A 6,824-nucleotide genomic window follows, 5' to 3' on the forward strand; every position below is an offset into this window, starting at 1 on the left:
TTATGGGAAGAGTCTAAACATCCATTAGCTGAATAGTAATAACCCATAAAAAAGAATCTTACCATTTACAATGACACAAAAGGAGGTAGAGCATATTGTGATAAGCAAAATAAGGCAGTCAGAGAAAGACAAATACCACATGAGTCGATTCATACGTGGAGAGAGGAAGCAAACCAGATGAGCATAAGGGGGAAAGGGGAGAGAGAGGCAAACCAAGAAACAGAATCTTGACTACAGAGAACACACTAACGGCTACTATAGTAGCGGTGGTGGGAGGACAGATTAAATCAGAATATTAAGGAGGGCACTTGTGATGAAACACACTTGATGTGTGTTGTACGGAAGTGTTGAATCACTAAACTGTACACCTGAAACTTACTGCAGTCTAAGTTAATTAGATGAAATTTAAATACAAATTTTTTTGAAGAAAGAAATAAAGGGGAAGAGGCAAGATGGCAGAGGAGTAGAGGACCTCATTTCAACCGGTCCCAGAGTTTAGCTGGATATCTACCGAACCAGTTTGAACACCAACAAAATCATCCTGAGATGCAAGAATACATATCTGGATCTCTACAAGCAGAAAAGCGATTGTGTTTTGCAAGGTAGGATGTGCAGAGTCGTGAATCTGCAGGGAGATATGGGAAGATAAACAGAAGAGGGAGGGAGCCTCCATAAGCCGGCTCCTGGAAAGTGACACAACACCGGAGTGCAAAATCAGAACCCATAGACATCTGCTCTAGGAGAGACCTCCCTCTCTGAAAGGGGCTCTGGAAATGAAAAAGCAAAATTCTAGGTAGGGCACTGTGGTCTCAGGATACGAGAAGCCACAGAGTGGAAGGTGGTGTCTGAACCAGTGCACTGCCCCAGCAGAGGAGCCAGGAAGCTGGTTGTCGTCAGTGAGCCCAGGAGGGGGCTGTCAGCTCAGATGGCCATAAACCTCGAGCTGCTGCGCTGGTGGATAATCGCTCTTTTCCTGAACAGGCTGAAAAAGTCTAGAACCTGTGCCCAACCAGGCAATAGCTACCAGATGGTAGCAGCCCAGACAGGACATTAGAGAGGCACCCAGACATGACCCAGGAGTCTAAGGTGCCCATGCACGCAAGCCCACTGCCACTCATGGTTTCAGAGTCACAAAAGGCAATGGCACTCCCAGGACCCTGGGACTACCTCCGAGGGAGTTGCAGTGGGCACGCACCACAAGAGGCTATGCTTTGGGGCACCTACAGACGTGGAGACTGTTGGCAGACAGAATTTTCGGCTCTGGGCCGGTGGTTTGGGTGTGGCCACCCTTGCTCTGATCTCTAAAGAGGCTCAGAAAGCCGCCAGGGAACAAAAGCCACCCAGAGGACAGGTTTCCACTGAGCCCATCCCCCTGACACGGTGTGGGGCAACCCTGCCCAGGCAGGGATACCTGAGAAAGAGCGAGGCAGGCCCCTCTCCCAGAAGACAGGTGGGAAGAAAGGTTGACAACAATCCAATGGATCCCATAAGACTGTAAAATTCCAACACCATGGGAAAATAGTATATTGAGCTCCAGGTCTTGCCTCATGACTCAATTTATTTTTCAGATAAAAGTCTTCTATTCTTTTTTTTTCTTTTGGTTACCCTTTTTCTTTTTCATTTTTACTTTTCTCTCATTTCAACTATTTCTCATTTTGATACTTATTATACCAAGTTATATTTCACAGTAGCTTTTTAATTTGTATTTTCTCACACCTACATTTTTATAGATATATGCTTCATTAGTCCTTTCTTCACTCTATCGAATTTTATCCATATATATATATAAGTTTTACTTTCCTTGCAATTTTGGGATGTAGTGACTTCTGACACACAGACCCAAATTCGCCCAGGAACAAGGGGAACACCTCCTTTGTTCCACTGTGAGTTATAGTCCTTCTTCCCCTCCTTTTTAAAAATGTTATTCTTGTGTTTCACTTTGGCTTTATTATTCTGTAATGGCTTCCGGCTACTCTAGATTTTGCTAGGGTGCATCTTGCTTGGGTCATGGTTAATATATTGGACTCATTCACCCACCCATCATTCTCTGGACAGAATAACAAGAGGGAGGAGCTCACACCAAAAAAGAACCAGAGGCAGTGTTCTCCGCCACAAAGCTAATTGATATGGATACAAGCAAATATCAGGGAAAGAATTCAGGAGAGCAATCACAAAGTCAATAGCTAGGCTTGAAAAAAGCATTAGTGACAATACATAATCTCTAATGGCACAAATGAGATCTAATCAGGCCAAACCTAATAACTCTACGAATGACCTGGTTACCCAGAGTCTCTCACGGTTTGTCTCCTTCTCTGACTTCTTCCCATTCAGTTTTCTTTCTGTTCCACATATAAGTGAGAGCATATGATAATTGTCTTCACTGGCTGACTTATTTCACTCAGCATAATCCCATCCAGTTCCATCCATACTGATGCAAATGGTGGGTATCCATCCTTTCCGATGGCTGTGTGATACTCCACTGTATATATGGACCACATCTTCTTCATCAATTTGTCTCTTAAAAAACATCTCGCCTCCTTCCCCCATTTGGTGATTATGGACATTGCTGCTATGAACATTGGGGTGCATGTGCCTCTTCCTTTTACTACATCTGTGCCTCTGGGGTAAATACCCAGTAGTACAATTGCTGGGTCATATGGTAGCTCTATTTTTAAATTTTTTTTAATTATGTTCAGTTAGCCACGATATAACACATCATTAGTTTTTGATGCAGTATTCAACAATTCTTTCGTTATGTATAACACCCAGTGCACACATTTTTTAACTTTTTGAGGACCCTCCATGCTGTTTTCCAGAGTGGCTACACTAGCTTGCATTCCCACCAACAGTGTAAAACGGCTCCCCTTTCTCCGCATCTTCGCCAATATTTGTTATTTCCTGTCTTGTTAATTTTTGCCATTCTGACTGGTGTAAGGTGGGATCTCATAGTTGTTTTGAATTGTATTTCCCTGATGGCTAGTGATATTGAACATTTTTCAATATGTCTGTTATCCATTTGAATGTCTTCTTTGGAGAAATGTCTGTTCATGTCTTCTGCCCATTTCTTGACTGGATTATTTGTTTTTTAAGTGTTAATTTGAGTTCTTTATAGATCTTGGATACCAGTCCTTAATCTGTTATGTCATTTGCAAATATCTTCTCCCTTTCCGTGGGTTGTCTCTTAGTTTTGCTGACTGTTCCCTTTGCTGTGCAGAAGCTTTTTATCTTGATGAACTCCTAAAAGTTCATTTTTGCTTTTGTTTCCCTTGCCTCTAGAGATGTGTCTTGAAAGAAGTTGCTGTGGCTGATGTCAAAGAGGTTACTTCTATCTGATGAGCACTGGGTATTATATGCAACTACTGAATCATTGAACACTTTATCAGAAATTAATGGTGTAGCAACATGGACGGGACTGGAAGAGATTATGCCGAGTGAAATAAGTCAAGCAGAGAGACTCAATTATCATATGGTCTCACTTATTTGTGGAGCATAACAAATAGCATGGAGGACATTGGGAGTTAGAGAGGAGAATGGAGTTGGAAGAAATTGGAAGGGGAGGTGAACCATGAGAGGATATGGACTCCGAAAAACAATCTGGGGGATTTGAAGTGGCGGGGGGGTGGGAGGTTGGGGAACCAGGTGGTGGGTATTATGGAGGGCATGGATTGCATGGAGAACTGGGTGTGGTGAAAAAAAAATGAATACTATTTTTCTGAAAATAAATAAATTAATTTATTTTTAAAAAACCAATTAAACGAATATATCCCCCCCCAAAAAAAGAAATTAATGGTGTACTGTATGTTGGCTAATCAAACATAATAATAAAAAAGAAAGTTATAAACTGTCTAAAAAATTTAATTAATCAGTTAATTATATTTTTTAAAAGGAAAAAAAATAGAAAAATGTTCTATGTTTATGGATTAGAAGAACAAATTTGGTTAAATGTCTATACTATCCAAAGCAATCTACACATTCAATGCAACCTCTATCAAAATATCATCGACATTTTTCAGAGCTGGAACAAACAATCCTAAAATTTGTATGGAACCAGAAAAGACCCAAAATAGCCAAAGGAATGCTGAAACAGAAGCAAAGCTGTTGGCATAACAATCCTGGACTTCAAAATATATTAAATATATTATAAAGCTCTAGTCATCAAGACAGTATGGAACTGGCACAAAAACAGACACATAGATCAATGGAATAGAATAGAGAACCCAGAAATGGACCCTCAACTCTATGGTCAACTGATCTTCAACAAAGCAGGAATGAATAGCCAATGGGGGGGGCAGTCTCTTCAATAAAAGGTGTTGAGAAAACTGGACAGCCACATGCAGAAGAATGAAACTGGACCACTCTCAACACACACAAAAAAATTAATATACAAAAAATTAATTCAAACTGGGTGAAAGACCTAAATGTGAGACAGGAATCCATAAAAATCATTGACCTCTTTGACCCCAGTCACAGCAAACTTCTTACTAGACACATCTTCAGAGGTAAGAGAAACAAAAGCAAAAATAAACTATTGGGACTTCATCAAGACAAAAAGCCCCAGAATATCAAAGGAAATAACAAAACTTAAAAGGCAACCTACCGAATGGGAGAAGACATTTGCAGATGTTTTGCTAGATAAAGGCTAATATCCATGATCTATAAAGATCTTCTCAAACTCAACACCCAAAAAACAAAAAATCTAATCAAGAAATGGGCAGAAGACATGAACAGACATTCTCCAAAGAAGACACTCTGATGGCCAACAGACACATGAGAAGATGCTCAACATCACTCAGCATCAGGGAAATATGAATCAAAACCACAGTGAGATCCCACTTTATACCAGTGAGAATGGCGGAAATTAACAAGTCAGAAAGCAACAGATGTTGGTGAGGATGCAAAGAAATGGGAAACTCTTACATTGTTAGTGGGAATGCAAGCTGGTACAGCTACTCTGGAAAACAGTATTCAGGTTCCTGAAAAAGTTAAAAATAGAACTACCCTACCACCAAGCAACTGCACCACTGGGTATTCTTCCAAAGCATAAAAAAATAGTGACTTGACTGGGCATATGCACTCCCATGTTTAGAGCAGCAATGTACATAGTAGCCAAAATATGGAAAGAGCCCAGAGGTCCATCCGGAGATGAACAGACAAAGAAAATGTGGTATATGTATATACAATGGAATATTATTCAGCCATAAAAAAGAAAGAAATCTTGTCATTTGCAACAATTTGGATGGAACTAGACAGTATAATGCTAAGCGAAATAAGTCAGAGAAAGACAAATACCATATATTTCACTCATATGAATATAAACAAAAAGAAGGAAAAATAAAATAAGATGAAAACAGTAAGGGAGTCAAATCATTAGAGACTCTTAACTCTACAGAGGGGCTGGGGGGGTGTGCGGATGGGGTAACTGGGTGACAGGCATTAAGGAGGCACTTGATGTAGTGAGCACTGGGTGTTATACGCAAGTAACAAATCACTAAATTCTACCCCTGAAACTAATACACTATATATTAACTGACTTGAAATTAAATAAAATCTAAAAAACAAAAGTGGGCATAGGATATCAAAGTACAGACATGGTTAAAATTGAGACAACTAAATTTGAGCTGAATTTGTTACTGAATTTGAGGTTTGACCCTGCTACCATTCATTCTTCTTGAAGACAAATCTTCCCACACTGCTCTACTTGAGAAAGAAAGCCCAATATCATCTATACAGTAAGAGCATCACATTTACTCCAGCACAATTACAGTCCCTCCCTTCAAAGGCGATCACTATTATGGATTTTGTTTTATCTTTAGAGTTCTTTATTTTATTACATAGTAACATATCTTGACATAAAATGAAATAAGATGCAGTGGGTATTTAAGCTTGACGTATATGGCATTATATGTGTTTTTTTGCAGCTGGTGTTTTCAAGTCCTGTTAAGAAGAATAATTATGCATTAAAGATCATTGTGGTCGTTATCTCTGGACTGTACAAAAACATAATGCCCCTTTCAGGACCTATTTTCACAGAGGCTTCTACCAAATCTTTCACCTGCTGCCACTCTGAAGGCAGGAACAATACTGATTACTGACAACATCTGAGGACTGAGGTGCAGCGGCCTTGAGGAGGTGGCCCAGTGGCACCACCACTCAGGGCAGGGCCCACGAGGGGACATGTCCTCAATTAGCCTTCAACAACAAACAGTCCTTAATTGTCTTTCTTCTCTGAAAGAGATGACCCCAGAGATTACATTGCCATGTGAACAGAAATAAAACATTGGAAATTTCAATAGCTGTACTAAGTACAGGGACGAAATATCTCATCAGGTCTCCCTTTCAAGTATGACAGAGTCCTTGGGGACCTGGGGCAAATGAGCTCCTCACTATCAGTCCCTGTTCTCAGCCAGCTCAATAATGAGGTCTCCAGGGTCTGCCTTCCTACTTAGGAAGAAGTGTGTACTTTGAGAATCTCTCTAACTACATTTCTAACTTTAAACAACAAACACTGCTCTTTAACCAGGTCCATAGAGATGTCCTCACCATTCTGGGAGAAAGGACAAGCAAATGCCACAGGTCTCTGGCTTCTCAGAAAATAGTGGGGCCACCATCAATAAATCAAACCAAAGTGCTGTGGTCATTCCTCTCTACCCTTCTAGACTGTAACTGTATTATGGGTAAACAAGGTACTTATTTAGGGATTAAGAACCAACTCTATTTTTCACTTAGAGGACAGAAAAAAGCCAAGAAAAATACAAGTCACCAAAGCCTTGGAATCCCTTTTTTTTTTTTTTTTTTAGTACAGTTGGCATACAATGTTACATTAG

This window comes from Mustela putorius, unplaced genomic scaffold, assembly GCF_011764305.1.
Source record: "Mustela putorius furo isolate JIRA1106 unplaced genomic scaffold, ASM1176430v1.1 tig00537295_pilon_pilon_pilon, whole genome shotgun sequence".
In the NCBI taxonomy this organism is placed as follows: domain Eukaryota; kingdom Metazoa; phylum Chordata; class Mammalia; order Carnivora; family Mustelidae; genus Mustela; species Mustela putorius.